Genomic DNA, 22791 nt, shown 5'->3' on the forward strand with positions numbered 1-22791 from the left:
ATTAAACCTCTCTTTTAAAAATCAGGTGGCACTCATGCTTGTGAAGATCTCTGCCCTGCCAGTGCTTTCAGGTCAATGTCCTTCACACACAGCTTCCATCCAGCCTGACCCTACCCTGATCCGGGGTTGGCAGTGTCACGGTGATTTGCCTTTTCATTCCTCACTGCAAATGATCAGGTTACTATGTGATAGTTGTACTGAAAAGGAAGAGGTAGAGAGAGGGAAAGTTTTTGGAACAAATCAAATCCTTCCAGTGATTCCACCACTTCCCTGGGCAGCCTGTTTCAGTGGTTAACAACTCTTTCAGGGAAGAAATCCTAATATCCAACCTAAGCCTCCCCTGGTGCAACTTGAGACCAGTTCCTCTTGTCCTGTCACTTCTTAGCTGGGAGAAGAGACTGACCTCACCTGGCTACAACATCCTTTCAGGTAATTGTAGAGGGTGAGAATGTCCCCCCTGAGCCTTCTTTCCTCCAGGTTGAGCCCCCTCGGCTCCTGCAGCTGCTCCTCATCAGACTTGTCCTCCAGACCCTCCCTCAGCTCCGTTCCCTTCTCCAGACCTTCAGTGTCTGTCTTGCAGTGAGAGGCCTAAAACTGAACACAGGATTCGTCATCTTTCAGGGAGCAGCCTCTCAATCTTTTCTGCTCTGTGTTTCCTTCAAGGCATCATAGATGGGACAGAGGTAAGAGTGTGGCTTTTCTGTGGTGTAAGTAAGGATCCCAAACAGTGGAACAACATTATTCCTTTTCACAGTACTCCAGAGGTCATGAAGTATGTGCTTGAAGACATGTGAGCATTTCATCAGTTTGACCATTAGGTAGAGTTAAGCTCAAGTTTAGGCATTCTCTATCCAAAGGGAATTCTAATTTGCAACCATGGCACCCAGATTCCAGCCAAATATCTTGCACCTTTACAAGATAATACAAATTTTTAGTGCTCTTCCACTCCCTTTCCCTGAGGGGAATGATTTCTCCTGAAGAAATCACCTATGAGCTGCTTAGCCAGTGGATCTTCTGACAAGCTTTGCTCTCAAAGCAGCCCACAGCACCCTCGGTTCACCCTTCTCTCAGCTGACATGGCAGAAGCAGGGCAGGCACTTCTCCTACTCAAACTGTGAATAGTGAGCTGCTGCCCAAATCCTCCTCCTGGTCAGCCCAGTGCGACAGCTTTGGCACAGTGAGGTAGGGCTGTGCACAGGGAAGGGCCAGCCTGCAGTGGTTGGGAGCATTTTAATCACAGGCTGCACTAAATATTTAATTATCGTGTGATTTCTTCTGTGCAAACCTCAAAGCGCTTCTCGATATCAATACTTGCTCTAGATATGTGTAACCATCTTTCAACTTTAAGGAATATATTCAGGAGTGATAATAAATATTTCATAAAACTGTAACGAAAAGCTGTTTGTAGACTTTAGGTGACCTGCTGCTTATTCTGAGGTAAGAGGAAGTACTTCAAGAGTGTATTAATTTCAAATAATTTTAAAGAAGTCTTATATTTCTTGGATATCTGCTTTGCCCAGCTGAAAATCAAGGCCAAGATGACTCAGTCATTATACTGTAACGTGAATTCACTATCCTCCCTGCATGCAACATACACAGCATGATTCAAGGTTAAGCATAGAATATCAAAAGACTCAGAGCATGGACAATTTTAATGGTAAAGGAACCTTGACTTTTAGTGATTATATTAGTTCAACTAAAATTGACCTTCAATATATGAAGATTTCATTTTCACAAATACATGGTATGACTGATGCCTTTATTAGGCTTACAAAAAAAGTAATCAGAATTGAAGCTTTCAAGGCCACAGTCTCTTTTTTCACTTCAAGTTACAGATAACAGAAGGAAAGACACAGTTATGAGATCTTAAAAGCAAAACTAATCTTTTTTGTTTGTTTGTTTCTTAATAAAAGGCGATGGTATTACTATTTATCAGGTCCCCCTAACTAACATTCCTGCTAAATAACAACATGCCACTTTCCAGCGTTATCACCAGAGTTGTTGCTTGTGCATATTTATCCAGTTAATGGGATGGATTTATTACAAGTATTGAATAATTTGGACCCAGCCTACCCTGATGTATTTTATGGCATGTGGTCAACACAGCTATTACGGCGTGGGTCTGCAACTGCTCTGTAAACTGGAGCATGCAGTCATTAAAATGAATGAGCACAAGTGTTTGTTATGCTGTTTTTAATTATATGTTTATCTCTTTCTCTTTTATACTTCCATTTTATTTATACCACATGTGGTCACATATGGGCCATAGATGTCATCTTAGGAGGTGTAGGCAAACACCAGGCAACCATCTTACTTTGTTTAGGAGGGTATAACTTATCCCCTTACCTCCAGAAATCACAGGGAGGTATTCCTGATTTTTAGTGAAGTCCAGTATCCAGAGTTGAGGGGAAAGGAGCAAATCTTCGTCATGTGAAACACTGGTTTTGAGAGGGACTGTTTTAATGTTTATAGAATCACTGAGTTGTTTAAGTTGGGAAAGACCTCTAAGATCATTGAGTTCAACCATTATCACAGATTAAACATGGGTTTGTTATTTAAATTAGATATCTACATTATTTGGCAGAAGAAGTTCCTTAATATCTTGTATGGAACAGAAAATCCTGGAGACTGAAACCCATCATACTGTTAGTTTAACAACTAATAGTTTAAAAATATAGTTTAAGGCACAAATTAATGGTGCTTTCAGGGCTGAGTTCTGTTTTCTGCAAGTTGTGCCATGTGGAAATATCATTCCTTGCACACTGATGAAAACTAGTCTGAAAAGATAGTACAGATGTTGGAGGACATGTCTGATAGGACAGTTCTACCAAAGCTGCCAATGGACAGGAATGCACTGGAAACCAGATTCTGTGTTATGGTACAAGGAATCCAGAGGAATAAACCTGGTCTGCAGGACACTGGCATCCTGTTGGGTCTGTGGTTTATACCATGAAAACTTTTTGACTTATTATTTGGCTTATGGGTTTATTCTTCATGTGATTTTATTGGTGGAAATGGGCCAGGAAAACCAAAAGGAGCCCACTTTCAGTGAGTTGTATATCCTTGAAATCTGCTTTCTATGACTGTTAACATCAGGATACAGAATCATCTAAACTTTTATAAAAATCAAAGACATTGTTTTAATCCATATACCTCCTTTGGACAGGTAGGAGTTGAAGAAAGTAATCTATGAATCTATGAAAATTTGTATATATACATTACTTTCTTCATTGGGTGAGCTATCAGTTGTATTCCCAACGTTGGCTGAAGGCCTATATCTTTCACATGACAGAATGTGAACAATTTATGCATTTAGCTAAATCTGCTTAACCTGGGTCAAACTACACCCATGTTGGAGCTCTGCCATCATAAGCAAAAAAGAATTATTGATCTGATGGTACATGTTCTGATGAAGGAGGAACAGTGACACTGGGCTGATCAACAGTTTAACAATGACACAAGTGGCTCCCTCTGAGGACAGGATCAGGTCTATTGAAACGATCAATTTAAGTTTTAAATTATACTTTTAATTATTTAAAATAGAACGTCGGTAGAGCTAGGAAAGAAAAAAAACTCTTTGTGTCAAACAGTAATTACATCTGACTTTTCCACCAAAAACTCTAAGTGCTCTAGTACAGCATTATAACAACTTAAAAGTAGAAGGTTCTTTCTTTTGTATAGTTCAGATTGTGCACTGAACTAGATAGCTTTGTTAGTGGGGCACACGGCTCTTCGTTCCTGGGACCCCGCTTGAACTCTTTACTTAAATGAATACACTGGTTTTGCTCAGTCATTAGTAGGCAGTTACTCATATCAAAATGCACTGCATTTAATTCAGGACAGTTGGCAGCCTCTGCACAAGTGAGACTCCAAAATGAGCCAGCATATAAAGGAGGGGAATGTCTTCAGCTTAGAGCTGGGGTTACCTCTAGGGCAAGGAGGGGATTTTCTCACTCCAGCTGTCTGCATCGGAACTGGTATTCAGTTCCTGCTACTCTGAGACCTGCAATCTTGTTGAGGGAAGGAGAAAAAAGTGGAAAAAAATAAACAACCACTCAAACGCTCACTAGCAGAACAGAAAATTTTAAATAACACACACACACACACACAAAAATTTGAAATATACCCGCTCGTGCATTGATCACCTCCATTTCAGATGCGATGCCAAACAGAGAGGATGAATGAGGGTTCAGCTCAGTTAGGGAGAGTGCAAAAATCAACAGCACTAAAGCTACTTTTCAGGTTAGCATAATCTTCTGTCTGCAAACACTGTCTGGTTTATCTGATTATTTTTTTTTTTATTGGACAGCTGTGATCTTCTCCTTTCAAAACCTTGTCACTGCCGTTCAGCAGAAATGTAAGTGATATGATTAAGGAACATGGCATCTTGTATAATCGGTCGTAATCATTATCTAGGGGTTTCAGTAACATGACACACGCACAGCAACAGCAGCATCTGCTATGGACTGACAGATATCTCAAGCTCAGGATGATGGAAGCACATTCAGGGATTTGTAAACTTGTCTTGGCTAATGCCACTACCCTGATGTGAACCTGTTGTTGGCTATGCTGCTTAAAGGCCAAAGATTAAAAGTGTTTTATGAAGTTCATCCTATCTCCCATGAACCTTCATCTCTGGCCGATGTGGGATGCGTTACCTTGGCAGACCTTTCCCACTTTCACTGATAGGGTGGTACTTTTGGAAGTAAAGAGCAGAACTCTATTTTTGTAGCGTTTCTTCACCGCCCATCAGGTTGGTGTTTTACAAACACTCAATGCTGGATTAACTGTGTTTCCTGAGAAGTCAACAAAGTTGAATTGCATAGTATATACTCTGTAAGTTATAAACATGAGGGGATGGACTCCCCAGGGACACATGACTGTAACTTGAGTGAGCACTGCTGTGTCTTTGCTGCTTGCAAGAAGCTCTGTACCCTACGTAGAAGCTGAAGATCACTAGCCATGGCCATATTCTGGATGCTTCCTAAGGGAGATCTGATCTCTGTTTCTTCCTGAGCCTGTAGAGACTAAAATCCAATCTCTCACTTTCTGCATATGTTCCCCAACCACTGTGCTATTAAAGGTCTGGGAGAACTAGAGATGAGAGATGTTTTCCATGCCTCCTTGTTATAACTGAGTCACTGGAAGGCAAATGGCAGTGAGCCAGGAGGAGAACAAGCAAATGAGAATCATGCCAGAAATGGGATACATGCTTTTTTCTTCTTCTTCTTCTTTTTTTTTTTTTAAATGTTTTTTGATTTGACAAAATTTAGAACAGCTGCAGACTGCATTAATTTACTCTGAGGTCTGAGAGATTGCCAAGGCCATGGTTAGGGACATCACTTTTGCACACCAACTGTGGAAATTCATCATTCCTCCTTGTCAGCATCAGAGGATTAAGATTTGGGCACTGTTCCTTTATTGTGACTCCAACGTTTTGGTCACTTGTAGACAGGATCTTGTACTCAGCCTGCTCCATTCAACTTTTTGGAAGCATACTACAGCTGTATTTCTGGTACAGTTACAAGCTACCAGAGAGTGGGCAGCATGAAGTCAGGTTTTTTCTGCTATGAAGCAAAACCCATTTTTATGCAAACATGGCAGTTTATAAAGATAAGGTCCATCTAGACAGGCTACTGTAACAGTATCATTTATTTGCACCTGCCGTATATCTCAGTTCCAGGAGTCTCAGTATGCAACATTCCCATTTTACAGATCCTGAGTAACATTTAGGATTATTCACATGTATCCAACAATTATGAATAATGAATATATTGGGCAATCTTTAAACAGGTTAAATTCTTTGAAGTCATTTCATAAACATCAGCATATTATATGTAATATATATTATATATCCATTCTACCTCAGAGCAGAACTACAGATCATGTTTCATCAAACCATGTTATCTAGGAATAACACAGCTGATTGTTTCAAAAGTATTTATTCCCACCTTACTTCTTTAAAGCTTTACGGATAAGGATTTTTCATAAGATTTTAGAACATTATGATTCCAATTTCCTTACTCTCACCACGTAGGACTTTATTCCACAGATTATCTCCTTAGGTCAGCTTTTTTTGATTATGGGAATGGGCTATGCTGATTTCTACCATTTGAGAATCTGGACCATGGAGTTCAAGAGGATGACTAATAGAGTCAGGAGCTCATCAAGTTCAGTGATGGCATCAGAATCTGATTCTGCTAGTGTTCAGGGACAAAGGATTGATAACTGATGAAAGGAGAGGCAATTAGTTAACCACATTTGTGAAGGAGACAAATACAGAATGCAAATGCACTTGCCTCTTTAAGGCTTCCTCTGCTATTGCCTCATGGAACAAAAAAAGAAAAAAATCATCTTCCTTTATTCTCAAATACAAACATATTGAATGATTATTGTCTGAGTGCCAGGATGTAGGTATCAAAATTGACTCTTCCTTCTTGCTTTCTTGCAGGTCAAGGTTTGAAAGAAAAATATGTGTATAGATAAAACAGCCACAGATCAGATGTAAAAATCCACCTGTTCCATTTATTAATGCAGTTCTGCATGTGAAAGTACAGTGTCAGGAATTAGGTAGCATATGAAAGTACAGCTAGATAAATTTAAACAGAATTTTGAATCAAGATACATTTGGGAATACAAACCAGGGTGAGATTAAACATAGTGTAATCAAAGGTAGAGAAAGGAATTTGACACAACGTGGCAATGATTGGAATTTCAGCTCTTAAAAATTGCATTTTTACTGAAGACTTTGCCACAGGTGAAGTTACAATAGGTGCTCCCACCCTCAGCAGAGGTATAAGCAGGTGCTCCTGCCTTCTCTTTGCCTCTGAGACAAACACCTGCTAATATTAGCTACCTGCTCCCCGTCACCACCAGAAGGAGCTTAGCAGATATTTCATTGGATTGTACAATTATGTGAAGTCTTCTCTAATCTTATTTGGCACATTACCCATTGGATTTATGGAAATCCTCAATGAACCCTAACCCGGAGGTGTAGCAGTCACATAAACTCTGCGTGTGAGTGTGTGTGTGTCACAGTGGTCACGAGGACTGCCCTTGACTTTACCTGCTGCTGGAGTTTTTTGGCTGGGCCGACAAGTAACCCTTAAATCCAAAGGGAATGAAGTATGAAAATCAGTCTTCCAAACACACGGTGCTTTGGCTGATTAGCATGGAGAAAAAGGAATTAATAATGAGGAGGGAAAAAAAGATAGCCAGAAACTACAAACACCAGGGAGCCCATTTCAGTGTTACTTGAAAATAAAGCAACAATGGCAAGAGTAGTCATCTCATTAAATAATAATTTGTTATTTCCCTTTAATGCTGCACATGTTCTTTAATGGCTGTGACTTCTTAAGACAGTTTGACTACAATTCCCACATATTTATCAATAGGAAACTTGTCTAACTTTTAATGAGTCCTTGAACTGACCACCTGTGAACAAGAGGTATCATAAACCTTGTCTCTTCAAATATGAAAAATAATTTGAGCATAAGTTTTCCTTGATGTGGCTAATCTAGAGTGGGTTGTGAAACTGCTCAGGTCAAGCCATTCCCCCTAAAAAATTAAGACATGCCTACCCCTTCTGTCCAATGGCAAGGAGTGGAAGCTGCTATCATTTCACACATTTGGAAAATTGCAGGTAATTAAAGAAGGAAAGGAAAGAAACCCACGTCTGTTTGCTGAAGTGTGTTTTTTTCATTAGAGAGGTGTATTGATATATTTCTTTGTGGCCAGAGTTGAGCCATCAGGAGAAATCTCAAGTTGTTGAAACCAGCCTGATGGTCTTTCATGTCTTCATGTCTTGTGACAAGAGAAGAGGATGTACTCTGAGTTGGATTCTGCACTCAAGGGAATTGCATTTTCATATGAAATTAAATTCATATAACTTACTGCACAATTTCAGGGGAAAAATTATGTGAAGAGTGTCATTTCATTTCAGCTGAACCAGCTTGTAAGTTTTACCAGCTCTGTCTACAGTGCTGATGGCTGGTTATAAAATGGAATCGTACTTCATTTTATTCTTATTTATGTATCATCTGTCAGATTTTCCTGTTTCACTTTGACTTCACTGTTCTGATTAAATGTTAATATTTTGGTTTTAAATTACATATCCTCTGGCATATGATACCACATGCAGAGATTTCTTTTCCTTTAGCACTTTAATGAGATGCCCTATCAACATATCTGCATAAAAATTTTCAAAAATTGTGAAAGAAAAATGTTACATTTTCAACCAGGAATTTTCAAATATATTGAATTAAAAGGATATTCTGTTCTAAACCACAAAATATTTAAATGATGCTTTCAATAAAGTTTTGTTTCAGCATTTGTTGTAAAATGGTGATGTTGATGCCTTCAGAGGTAAACATTTTCAAGGCACCCCATTTTTAAAGGATTTGAAATTCTGCATTTTCATCCAAAAGCAGGAAGAAACAAAATGTCAAAAACTCAATGAAGTTTAAAATCCAGGTTTACACACAGTTTCTTAATTTTTAGTCCACAGGTGTAAAACATCCTGTGGGAGCAAAATGCATGTAGTGGAACTGCAGTGCCATTTTTGGGAAGACTGTAGATATGTTGAATGCATTTCCCAGCATCTGGTCTGCAAGGGAGAATGGTGAAATCAGAAAAAGAGAGAAGTAAACCCACCACAAATACACAAAGTGTTTTTACAGAAATACTGGTGTGACCAAGGTGACTCCATCCATTCTCTCTGATGGTAATCACATCACAGGTAACACGATGTTTTACTGCTTTTGGCAGCATTGCAGAGATAACCTCTCCATGACGAACAGATTTTCAGCTGTGTGCTGGCCTGAACCTGAATTTTCTTTCATGTTAAAACATAAATATCTGAGCATTCCTCCTATTTTCTTCTTGCATAAATAAACTGTCTACAGGCAGTGGGTAGAGGTACTTGTTGTTGCGTTTCTGTTGTGACAATGTCAAAAAAAAAGTCAGGCTCGGTGTTCTCTGAAGGGTCATCTTTGTCGTACAGAGAATGTAATTGCACCCTTTTAAAGTATCATCCTGGTGCCACAGAACATTGCGTGGAGCTATTGAGTGATTTAATGCACCAATAATACAGTCTTTTTGTTTTCCCACATTTCTAATGGCAATAGATGAAAACTTGGGACTGCACGGCATTGGTCTCAAATGAGCTTTGTCCCTCATTTTTCCATTTGCCAGATTAGGATGAACACAGAGCGAGGAGGAGCTGCCTTACATTTTCCACTCCTCACCTTAAACATAATCTCCCAGCCTAAGTGCTGAATCACATCTCCCAGGTATCTCCTGCTCCAATTGTGCCTTCACTTGTGTTGCTTTTATTTACCGTGTCAGCTCGCACCTTTCTTAGCAGTGTAGCCTTTCTTCCCCTTCAAACAAATATATCCTTTTCTCTGTGGCGATTTTTGAGCTGTGTGCTCAAGTCAGGGGTTAGACAAACCTTATCAGTATGCGTGTGTGTGTTTACGTGTGTGCACTTGTGTGTGTAATTCCGGTATTTTCTCCTACTGAACAGGACAGTTGCATCGGAAAGCTCGTAAAAGCCAGAGTGGAACAGCAGCACAATGCATCAAAGGGAGAACCGAGATTCTTTCTTTCCATAATTTTAGCTGAATGCATCACACAGTGGCAATTATATGGCACATTTTTCTTCTAAAAAATTGGCCTCGTTGTGCCTCTAGACAACAAAACAGCGTGAAGAAACCATACAGGCACAGCTTGGTTCCAAATAACCATGTTTACCTAATATACACAAATATGCCAGGCCTAACTATATAAATATTGCTGCTCTGACTTATTTCTGGAAGTTTCTGAAACATATAACATGGTGAGTAGAAAAGAACATTCGCTATTTATTTTCATTGTAGGAAAAGGCAGTAAATCTCATATTTGCAATGTGATAGGGAAAGATGACAGGAGTGTCTATGGAGCATTTTATACCCACTCATATACTGAAAAAGACACAATGGAAAAATTAATTTGAGGTGTGCAGCTCAAATTTATATGAGACATTCTGATTTATCTAGAAAATATCTTCTATAGTATTTAATTTGAATTGATTCATGCCATGTTTTTTTTTTTCTCTTATAAGATATTCAAGAGATTCTCAGGGTGACATGAAGCACTTTTAAGAGGACTACCAGTTATCTCCTCTTTTCTTATCTCTTGGGCAGCTTTTTCCAGCATTTAAAACTAGTGCTTGAGTTTCAAAGCTCCGTTCCACAATTGCTGTCAGATGAGGTGTATTGACAGAGAGGTTTTGCTCTGGGGACCTAATGTAGTATTTGAATGCATCAGAAATTGCAAATGATGCAAAATTACTCAAAAAAAAAAATATTCCTAACAGAACTCAGAAAATTCCCAGCCCAGAAGCGTGACTGATTTTAATAAACCACAGATTCAAAAAGCAACAAAAGATAATTTCTGTCTGATTCCAGGGGAATCGATGACAGATGACTCTTAGCCCGTGGCACGGGCACCTGGCAGTGCTGTGACACTGTTCCTGTGCCAAGGGCACAGGGCTGAAATGACATGTTCCCCTTCTCTGCCAAACCTGGCTGATAATGGGATTAAAGGCTGGAAGAGGCACCTGTTAGTCAAGTTTTGACTTGAATTGTCCTGTTGGTGTCTTCCATGAGGAGTCTTCTGGAACAGAGTCACGGCAGGCGTTCCTCGCTCACAGTCACCAATGTGAGGATTTCCTTCATTTTCAGTTCCTAGGAAAAACAGGGATTTACAGAATCTAACTCCCCTCTCAGCTGGTGCAGAGATCAGGGCTGAGATCTAGCAAATACCACTTGCACGTGATGACAAGGCTGCCAAAAATTATTATTGACATTCATTTCCTGCTGTGCCAATCTTTGGGATGACAACTAGACCTACCACCAGGAGCTACATATCCATTTCACCTGTCCCAAACCTCTCCCAGAAACTGCTCTGTGACAGGGGCTGCCCCAGGGCATGAAATGGTGGAGTCTTGCTCCATGTCACAGCAAAAACCAGTTAAATTAGAGCACATCTGACCCTGTAAAACTGAACATCACTGTCACTGGAAGTAGTACAAAGCAAGAGAGGTGCAAGGAAAGATTGCTGGAGGGGAGAAAAAGAGTATTTGTGAAAAATATGGAATGGGAACCCCGTTCATAGTTTAATTTTACATTTCTTCTCCAAAAGACTTGTCACCATAATTCAAATTCTGCAATTTAATATTGTAAAAATGCCCCCCCCCCAAACTGTCTCCTCCCCTTTTTGGTGTTTGTTTGCTTTTCAAAGCATTTGAAACAACATGATTTGTAGTTTGGCTTTTTTGGTTTGTTTTTATTTGGTGGGTTTCGTTTTGTTTATTTGCGGGGACAGAAGTGGCTCCACTCAGTTACTTTCTTGTTCCTCTCTATTTTATTTGTCTATTCTATAAACTTTATTCTTTTCCTCCAGCTTAGAAAAATTAGATTTTGACTAAATGACAGCCTCCTCTTTCTTTTGGCCACTTTCCAAAAGCCATGAAATACTTAAAAATTCGGAAACAGCAAAAAAATGAAAAAAAAAAAGATGGAAAAACAAATCACTAACATTCTTTCACACTTTTTTTCCCACCCAAATATAAAGCTCCAGAATCTTCTTTAAAATCATTCTTTGAGAATAGAATTTTAAAATTTCAAGAGATTGGTTGGTAGTTAAGTTTTGCACTTCTGCAGAAAATAAAGTGTTTTATGACTGCCAACCTCATAGGAACATATTTTTTATTAAAAATAGTTCTCACCAAATGTTTTAAGGAAAAAAAAATATCAAATGGGTCCAATAAATCCAAATTATAATCAGGCTTAAGTTATATATCAATTTGCTGAAGAGATGAATATACTTATTTAATGTACAGCCACCAAAACCAATAGAAGATTTTTAAAAGAGAGTCCTTGCATGAAGAAACATGGAAAGACCTCGTTGGATAACTATTCATTCAGGAGAAACAATGAATAAAGCAAGAGAGATTCTTCAGGGGGCTTAATCTGATTTCTCAAGAATACATTCCCTAGTGTAGGTCCCTCCCTTCTGACACCTGTTTGGTCTCCTGTCAGTCCTCTGGTGTTAACGTTGGGATTTTATGCTCCACAGTTCCATCACTGATGTAGTCCAACCATAGCAAAATTTACACTGAAGAATTAATGAATTACCTCAAGTTAATGCTTGGACATCTTAGAGGTCTTTTCCAACCTTAATGATTCTATGATTCCTTTTTTGTTTGTCTATTTGTTTTAATTGAATCCTAAGAAAAATCTCCTCCAGTTTTGCTAATGGCTTGACTCTGGATTTGTCCCACTTCTTAGGCCTATTCTTTTATTTCTTTTCTAGAAATCATGAATCTTTGATCACCTGGGTCCAATTGCCTCAAAGCCACTACATAAACACTGTTTTTCCAGCTATTTGATTCAACTTCTATTACTTTTTCCCGGAGTTCTGCTCCATATTCAAACTAAAAGTGAACTAACAACCCGAACCACCTTTTTATTCCTTTTGCTTGCCCGGATGCCTTGCAAAGCAAAGACAAATAACGGCTTTGATCCGGGGAGAGCGTGGATTTTCTTTCTTCTTTTAACCAGGCAGAGGATATTCGTGCAAGGGAAGGATCAGGGTCAGGACAGGCAGAGCTTGTAAGTGAAGTTGTCTATCTCCAGGCCACTCAACTCCGCTGCAAGTTTCCCTAATGCCTTGGCAGTGATCCATGGCCCGACCTGGAGACACTGAGCTCAGACAAAGAAGGCAATTAGGTTGTAACCTGGAGTTGGTTCAAGCTGAGGTCCTGTCGGTGATCTCTGGTTGCCTTACCCACTAAGCTGCCCTGAATCGTCATGTGGTTTAAATAGGAAAAGGTTGTTTTGGTTTAAAAAAAAAAAAAAAAAAAAAAGAAAAATCATAATTTCCCCAGAAATCAGAAAAGGATAAAATACTGAGGAGGGAAAAAAAAAAAAGCAATTGCAAAAATTGTTTTCTCTGCAGTGAAAAAGCTATTTTTCTAAAATTGGTCATCTTCACTGGTCTTCTTTCTGTAGATCCTGTAATAATATGCTTCTGATTGCACCATTTTATTGGCAAATGCCCTGTTTTATTTAAAAGTGCATATGTAAATGAGAACAGTGTTCAGGAAAAAAACCCAAACCAACATTCTAGTGTATTTACAGTTGGTGAAAGGGCCAAACCATGAATCAGTGCTACCACATTTGGAATTCCCTCTGTATTCTCTCATTTTCTTAACACATTTTGGGGGGTGGGGGGAAATAAGGACACGAGCATGGAACCTCAAGTTCCACAAATTGACACAACTTCATCCAGCTCAGTGGAGCTTCTCTGATTTATGTCAATCAAAGATCTGGGCTAAAGGTTTATAAGAGTAATGGGAATGGGAGGATTTCAGTGATGGAGGAGAGGAGATACTGTGGGGAGCTGCACATGCAGTGCGTGGCCATGACTGCTTACACACTAATTAAACCAGTTTTATATTTTGGTATTGGAAAGATGGTTAAAACCATCTGTTTCTTTTTAGAATATTCTACTAGCTAAGGAGAAAATGTGGTCAGGATTAGATCTAGGTGATAAATAGTTGTTTGGGGGTTTTTCTTCTGCGGCTGAACATCAAGTTCTAAATAGGATTTGCGTCAGCACTTAAAGACAGATGTAAAGGTTTATTGCAATGCGACAAACAACATGATCTTAGGTAAATCTGTGATGTTTTGTTTCAGCCAAAACAGTGATTTAATTTTTTTTAGTGTTCTATTTAAGCTTCCCTCTTTCTGAGTGTTTTAACCCTTGCAGTATGGGAGCATGTAATCTAGTTTGAAAGGAATGTTGAAAGAAATATTCCTGATTTTTTTACTAAAACTAATTGTCGAATATGACCCAGTCTGAGGCCTCTTACACATCAGGCAATCAACAGGCTGATGCCTCAGTGGAGTGTTCCAGCAAATTACCTGGCACAGCCACTGCAGGGTGGCTGTGCTGGAGCACATCCCTGGAGCTGAATTAGAGGTTGTAAATTGCCTCCACAAATCCCTTCCCTCATAGTCACTTATTGTCCCACATAAGTAGCTATCATTTTAATTGACAGAGTCTTGTGTGAGGGATGCAAAATCATGAAAAATATGAAGTGCATCATACAGAGACAAAACACAGCTCCATTGAAATTATACCTTGTCAAGAGGGAAAATATTCTGGTTGGCTGAACATGAATCAAAGAATTTGGAGGAGCAGAATGCTGGAATTACCTGGTCTCGAAAAGTAAGGATAGAAAAAGACCCAACTTGCTTATTTAGACTCATCTTTCTCTCTACTTATTTTTCTTTTCTGTTGGTCACAAAGAAAGGGTGAAAGTTTAAAAAGGAAAAGCAAAGAAGAACTAAAATATAAATAACGACAACTTGTGTTTGTGGAGTAGGTAGTCCAGGAGACAGAGAATGGCACAAAAGCAGTTCCTTTGGGGAAGTGGTTGGACCCAACCCGAGTCTGAAGCGATGGCCCTTCAAGGGCCCAAGCACTGTGGGTTTGTGGGCCATGTCCCTCCCCATAACGGGGTTTAAGTGGTTCACAGGCTCCACACTGGCCCTATAAACAAAGATGAATTTCACTCTCTGAGCACATCTGTCATGTTAGGGCTCTGACACCTCGCATGATGGTGTTTAGCAGTCTTGGTACCTACTGTGCACATGAGAAATTTTAGTACTACCTTTTCTCCTCTAAAACAGATAATTAAAAAATAAGTACATGTACTGTATTTTTTATAATAAATACTGTAATCACAGTTCTGTCATCTTTTGCTGCAAAGCCACAAATGGAATATCTTGTTCCCACACCTTTCTTGTCTTTTTCTGCTTCATGCTTTGTATTGCCCTATGAAGTGCATGCCTCGATAAAACAAAGCTCAGGATTATTTTCTCACTTTTAAAAAAATATAAAAATTAAACATACATGACAGGCTGAAAAATGTGACAAATCAAAATATGTTAATCCCTCCTGAGTTCTGTTTGATTTCACATCCTGATATCCCTTGCTGACAAGGGAGAAATATCTTACACCACAGGTTCTAGCGGAAGTCAACAAACCTATTTCTGTCTTAAAGACTAAGGATAGAAGAGTCTGTGTCTTAGTTTTTCTACTGAAAAGAGAGATTTAAAAAAAAAAAAAGTTTACATTCGCTATTGATTGATTTATTTATTTAATCCATCCACTGATAGCACAAGAGCTTCTGCTTTAGCACTTTGCCGTTGCTGCTTGACTGAACTATAGAGCTCACTTTTTGTGTGCAACCCTGAAATCAGCTTCAACACTGAAGCAAAGGCCGTGACACTAGAGATTTTCAAGCAGATGGAGTAAAAAAATATTGGGTTTGTGTGTATCAGTGCAATAGGTGTTGCAAATACAAAAAAATAAGACCATTGATCAAAATAATAGATAGAAGCATTTTTTAATCTGCACAAGTCCATACATGTTTGTATCTCCAGTTGTACGCACACATACAAAGACATGCAGAAGTATATCTCTATCTCCCAAAGTATTTGACATTCGATATATATTTCAGCTTTTAGCTTGATTTCATTGACAGTTCAGTCAGAATACCATTTTCCCTTCCCTTGTGGCAAGCTATACATGTTAAGCCTTTTTATTTTTTTTAACAGTACTCCTCTGCTGTTTTCTTTCTTTCACTTGGTGTGTTTTGTTTTGTTCTTGAAGCAGAAAAGCACAAGTTCTCAAATAGACTTTTGTTGTCAAAAATCAAGTGTGTTTAAAGCACAGCCAACTTGAGGAGGGTTTGATGGAAGGGGAGAGGGAGGTTTCTCCTACCACCCCGACAGTGCTTGCATTGTGCATTGGCCAACAGAAAAGTCAATCTCAGGGTGAGGACCAAGGAGTGCAAACCTGAAGGATCTTGACATCTATGATTTAATCATTAGGACGAGATGCTTTGCTGAGGAACAGCCTCAGGAGAAGGTCAGATTTCAGGAATAACACTTGCACCAACAGAATGGTGTAAAAGAGATTTATTTTCTCACTCCAGATATTTATTCAATATGTTGTGAGTGCAACCAGTGTATTTTCTGCCTCACATTCGAAGCACTTTTAAGAAGAACATGTATCAGTGTACACAGTTCATGGATGAGTAGAGAAAAGCTAATGATCTGACAGTTCAAAATTAATAACTAAATCAGCAAAACAAGTTGCAGAGGAACACAAGTAACTGGCTGTACTGGCTTGTTTATTATTCTAAATACATTAATGTACCTCAGGCCTGACTGCTCTTCCTGAAGGCAAAGCTTTTTTGATGCAAAGCCTCCCAATATGTCCAACTTTGCACTGAATGTTCCGAGAAGTGAGAGTTAACTTTAATGGAAGCCTGTTTGTGCTTTAAAATATCATATATATAGGTTGATTAATGGAAATAGGTTAGAAAGAAATGTATTTTAATATGGAGAATGTAGTTACCAGTGCACTATCAGAGCACAACTGACATGGGACGCAGTCTAAACAAAAGTCAGCAGCTACTAATGAGGCTTGTTAGTGATGCTAATCTATGTAAATGTTATTAATTGAGAACATCTATCTTTTATCTCCAACATTTGGTAATCAGGCAATTAAAAAACAATGACATTCCCGGCGGTTGTTCTCCCAGTTAAAAAAAAGTGATCAAAGAGTCCTGAATAAGGAAAGGGAAAGTCCCTTATCAAGAGCTGGGCCTTGCCTTGGGCTACCAGGGCTCATTAAAGGCAGAAAAGCTCTGTTGATCACCAATTAACCTGATTTGTAGGAACTCTGATAAAGACCTCAAACAACATGAGTTTTCTTAACTATAATAAATGACACAGTTTATTGACAAAAATAAAAACGTTTGGTTTGAAAAAGAACATAAAGGAGCTATTCAAATTGGATAGCCCTACCACACACCAGGCCTGGAAGACGTGGGATGGGTTTAACTTCACCACATTGGTGGCATATTATCAATGCCAGATACAGTCAAACCTATTAACAGCCATATACACAACAACCAAATATATACATATTTGGTAGCTGTCACATAAATTTCTGTCATCTCTAGTCATAACAGACAGCAGATTGCATTAATTATGTATGTACTATGCTCATGAATGGAAATTCAGCGCTCTAGGGTGAACTCTGCATCTCGAAACACGAAAGTAAAAAAAAAAAAGGATATTTTCTTGAGGCTTAATTGGTGGACATTTTGTGATTATACTTTTTTTTTTCCCTTAATCTTAGCAGTTGCTTTAAATTATCCCCAGTGTAAATTTCCATATGGCTTTTTAACCCATTCTTTCCTTTCTGGAGAATTTAATTCTTCCTCTCAGGTATTGTTCTTGGTGTCATGACTAGTAGGTAGAGCACTGCAGTGTGACTGTCAACTATAATTGTAATTATTGCCAGCAGTTCATTAATTCACATGGTGATGGCCTATCCCTGTTTGTCTCTCTGGAGAAAGAGGGAATAATAACTAAATGGAAAACCTGGGCCTTGATTTGATTGAAAAAGTAGCACAAATACAGTACTAAACTCAAACCACCTCTGTATTTAAAGTTAAATTGTTTTGGTTTACACCACAGCTATTCTACCAAACCTCTGCTAGAGATAAATTGTCTCCATAGTGGGGACCTTGCCAGTCTTATCAAATTATACCCTGGGCTTACATTGTTTTGTATGCAACATTTTAAGTGTGCTTTAGGTCTCCAATGATAAAATGCATTTGAGACTGTAAGATTAAACCTGCCTTATTAGGTCTATCCAGTATCTGATGTCCATGATCTTTATGGGCCAGATTTGACTTTGATAAGAATCAGACTGGGTCATAAAGTGAAAAAATACCACTGTCACTTTTTCTGACATATCCATTTGACACATGCAAGACTGTATCTCAGGTTTATACATCAAAAATTCAGCTCGCTTTTATTTCTTATGATGGACACCTTCATCATTTCCACAAAAATATTTTCCACTGTAAAATATATTTTCCTCCTCACATCTGCCTTTATCCTTTTCTATTCTTGTCTATTCAATGCAGAACTGAAATAGTAAAGAAAATCATATGGGGAGGTCCGACACCTATAAATGAGCAATTTTTAAGAAACTTCAACTCTAATACACAAATTGACAATATGTCACATTTAGCAGAGAATGTTGGGTGTCAGAAGACATGTCTGAGGAGAAACAAAAAAGAGAGACATAGCAGTAAGGGTAGCATGAAGTGTCAACAACCCCTTTGAAGCCCAGACCCCTTTTTATTAAGATGATAAAATGAAAGATCAGCTGCTTAACGTTGGAGCATCTGAATATTTTGATCTGTGGTTTTGCTTTTTTAACTAATGCATCGGTGCCTCTCCCCCCCCCCTCAAAAAAGGTATTAGTTAGTGATATCATGGGTGAGCTTTTATCTTACCATATAGATCTGAGCATGTTTTACAGCAAAGATAATTATCTCTAACCAGCGATTTTGGTTGGTCTTTGATTTAGCTGTTCAAGCAGATGCCACCATAGAGATTCTATTATGCACAAACAATTGTATTTCATTGGTAAGTGCCCCGCATGCCTACCTCATTATTAGAACCCAATTAATTTTTCTTTGTAATAAAATGGAAGGACTTAGAGCTAACAGGAAGGCTAATCTAAAGAAATTTGGACCAACCGCAAAGAGTACCTGGAAGAAGCATAAAGAAAGAAGAGCGGTAATTACGTGACACATGCACACATACAAAAAAGAAAGCACATGAATTGAAGTTTCAGAAACAGGCCCAGGGAGCACAGATCGCAATCTGGCTAGATTGTGAAAGTGGTATTAAGATGTCTTAATTATATGATTGATGTAAGCTTCAAAAGGAAGCTCAGTGTTCACAATGGCTACGAGGTTATGAGTGTTATCTCGTGTATAAAGAAAACCACCACTGAAGGCAAACAGTACACATGAAACCTGAGACCTTTCTCTTTCAGAACCAATCAATAACGTCTCATTTTTAATCTATATTATGTTTAAGAAAATGTGATGAGATCCCTGATTGAAGATCACACAAATAATTATGCTAATAATGACTGACTTTGTAGAATCTACAAGGACTGGATCTACAAGAACTGCTGTTTGAATTCCTGTGACACTGTATGCAAGGGGACCTGGTTCAATTACCTGATAGAAGTACATAGACTACTTGTTTGAGACTAACTGGGAAAAGCACTGCTTGGGGACATTGATTAACACATTCTAACACAGTTCTGATTACTTTAATCCAGTGACTTAGATTACCAGCAAATTATCTGTTTTCAAGATAGCGGGGTTAGTTGATGCTGGGAATCTCCTCTTGCAGGGAATTCTGATATTTCAAGCCTTGTTTTCCTCCAAATCAGAACAAAATCCCTTCAAATTTCATTATTTTAAGAACCAGGTTTTCTTACTCTTTCTTTCAAGCTTCTGATAAGAATTTAATTTTGATTCAGTTTTATCATTACCATTGTTATTATCAATGGGAAATAAATGAAGAAAATTTAGAATCCATCAAAGGGAAACATTTTTATAATACTGGGTTAAAAATTCAATGAAAAATCAATACAAACCTTCCTTTTAGCCGGCAAACCACAGTATTTCAGAAGGATATTTCTTCATTTGGAATCTGCAAATGGAAGGTGGTTTCTGAGCACACTAAAAATTTGCAGAAGGTGACCAAATGCTCTGCATGTCTCTGGCTATCAGTACCAGTCAATAAAGTGCTTTTCTGCCTTTCTTTTGGTGCTGAGATATTTGCTTCAGGGGATATGAGGAAATGTTATCTTTGCATACAAAATGCACTCGCCTGTGCACACCCAACCAAGTTTATTCAAAGGAACTAATAAGTATTTCTTTGTGAGTATCCAAAATGACAGATGAGATAGATGGACATGAAATAAGTCTTTATCCACAATGGATGGAAGAATGAAATTAAAAGCTATAGGTGCTCTATGGCACAGCATATGTTTTTAATTCAAGCATCCACATAAACATCTTCTCCTGAGATGGGTTTGAGTTGTCCAGACTACCCAATCTTCTCAGGGTTTATTACTGAAGGGTAACTCACTTGCTTGGAGATACCCAAATAAAATCATAACACAGTTGACCCAATTCTATTTAAAAGTCCTTCTCTGAGTCCTGATTGACCAGGCATGATGGTAATAGAGTGAGAGTTAATGCTACAAGCATTACAGAGAAAAAGCAAAAATAAAAGCTCTACCATGCAGACAGGAGGGGTGAAGGGTCCATTGAAAATCAGAGAGATTAGCAACTCATCACATTATATGTGGGTTATCAGGAGACAGAGGTAATGAAAGTGAGACCTATATCCTTGATCAATAAGAGTTTGACTGCATTTTGAGTTCATTTTCCCCTGCCGAGAGTGAGACAGCAAGCTTACTATTGATCACAGTGTTAATCCATAACTAGTCTGGGCCCTAGCCTAGTGGAACAAGGAGGAAAAATAAGATAATAAGCAGGAACTCTTGATCTTTTATTATGGTGTGCTAGATAAAGAGAGTGCAAGGTTCAAGGTGAAATACTTTATGGTTAACCCCTTCTTTGCTGCTTAACTCCAAGTGCATGAATGATAATAAATTAGCCAGGCCCCGTGTTTTGATACATATTGACCTTGAACCCTGTTGACAAACCTCTCACTGTGACACCCACGCGTGTGTACAGGTCACCACTCCACATCTCTTCAAAACCCAGGGGATGGAGCACTCACGTGGCATCTGAGTGATATCTGAGCATCCTCAGCTGGTGAAAGGCTTTGTCTTATCCCTGAAACAAGCAGGAATGAGCTGCTGTAGCTGAGGACATGCACCCCTAAACCTCACCTTAGCACTGTTGTTTGAAAATTGGACTTGCTGATCTTACAAAAGGCAATAGTTTCCATTCCTTGTGTATTCGTTCCAGCCTTTGTTAGAAACTCATGTAGATGTTCCCTGGTCATTGCTTTTGGTTGTGGATTGTCTTTTTTTTTTTCCTTCTGGTGTTTTTAAGTGGCAACATGTGCAATTAAGACAACTTACTCTTTCCCATGGCAACATCTGACTGATGTCAGGGACAGCCACTGTTCTGAGGTGAGTAGCTGATGGGAAGAGTGATGGCAATTACCTTTTAATAAATCCTAGGAAAAAGAGCAAAATTAACATTATTGTTGCAAATGTGTTTTAAAACCATGAGTATTCCATAAAGTGTAGCTTCAGTAAAATTTTAAAATAGTACCATTCCCCTCAAGACCAAAATGTTCTCTGTTTCTTAATTAAAGTTTCTATAAAACATTCAAAATAAAAGTTTTAAGTTCCTTCCACTTGGAGGTGAGGAGCACACCAAGAGCCTAGTCATGCTGGAAACATCTCCCCTGGTTCCTGTATTGGTAATAGAAATATTTGCATCTCTGTATTCATTCAGCCTTACTGCCTAGGTGTGTGATTCCATCACATCTCACCAGATAACAGCTCAGTACTGGTGTTTCTAGTCTGAGTTAGAGTGACCCACATTCCAGTAGAGCAGTGGCATTGCCTATGCTGTTGGAAATGTCTTTGGGATGCAACTTAGAAAAGCCTTGTAAATGCAGTTTATGAGGAATGGTTTCATTTTCTTTAAAAGTAAAATCAAATTAACAGAACTCCTCTCTATTCCTTGATTTTTTTGGGCCAAAAGTCACAAGTTTGGCCTGTCTAGGTAAAAATTATCTATCTTCTGTAGACTTCATCAATGCACATCATCCCTAGTGAATGGAGAACACAAAGATGCCAGCACACACATGGTACTGAAGGAGGGCTCTTACCCGTCTCAGTGTGAATCTCAGCATAATGTGATAATTTGATCCAAAAACTTGACCAAAACATAATTATACTCAGTCTGCTAATGCCACATTGCTGTTTTAGTTGGGTAATATACCTTTCAGCTCTCCCAGGCTACAACTAACTCATTCAGATAGCCCATACAACTAATTTACAACCTCTCTGGAGCTACCTCACAGTTAGCTCCTTTTAGTAGTTGTTAAATTATCCCTGTGCATCATTTACATGTTGCATAATTTGGTTGGGATAATTAATGCCTGTAAAGCACTCTGAGGTTGGGGGATGAAATGTACAGTAGAATTACAACGATTTATTCTGGCGATGATGATGATAAATAAATTCTGCTGCAAAAAAACTGACAACAACTTTCATATGCTATTAAAAACACAAACCTGTAGCTGGAATGCTCTTTTCCAGCTGTGAGTACCCTGTAGTCTCAGACAGTCAAAAAAAGAGAAGATTAATCTTCAAGTGGTAGATAGTGAGTTATTCTTTAGTGTTCAGCATGTTTTACACAAGGGTGTGTAATGCAACTACTCACTCTAACATAAATCAGTTTACGGACAAAACAAGAGAAGGGAAAAAAATCCTATTTTTCTTTAGCTTAAGAACACACAAAAAAAAAAAAAAAACCAGGGAAAAATGAATAGTGAAAGTCCCAAGAAATTGCAAGGGTGTTTTTAAAAAATATCAAATTGTTAAAATATTGCTTTAGGCAGCACCCACAGGTTAAGCTGAGTGATCATTCCTGCACAATATAGAGAAACGGATACTCCTGCAGATCAAAAGAAAGCATCTCTTTGCAGTTTTTAGGCGCTGTGTTTACTGGACTTTTCTCCTTTATTTTATAGTATTTCAGTAGTTCAATGAATGCTATTAGTTTTATATTCTGAAAACACAGCTTTGACTGCAGAGGCTCAACTAGTTGATGCCTTTAATTCAAGGTGTTGC

At 38.5% G+C, this 22791-nt stretch overlaps 1 long non-coding RNA gene across 1 annotated transcript in view; it reads left to right on the top strand.

The window, feature by feature from the left end:
* The window catches only part of LOC113947719, a 46884-nt gene that overhangs the window by 16687 nt on the left and 7406 nt on the right, over positions 1-22791 (top strand). Inside the window, exon 2 of the long non-coding RNA XR_003527841.1 lies at positions 8500-8737. This is a non-coding gene — a long non-coding RNA (uncharacterized LOC113947719). The remainder of the gene's footprint in view (positions 1-8499; positions 8738-22791) is intronic.

This window comes from Corapipo altera, unplaced genomic scaffold, assembly GCF_003945725.1.
Source record: "Corapipo altera isolate COAL_440 unplaced genomic scaffold, ASM394572v1 50, whole genome shotgun sequence".
Taxonomy (NCBI): Eukaryota; Metazoa; Chordata; class Aves; order Passeriformes; family Pipridae; genus Corapipo; species Corapipo altera.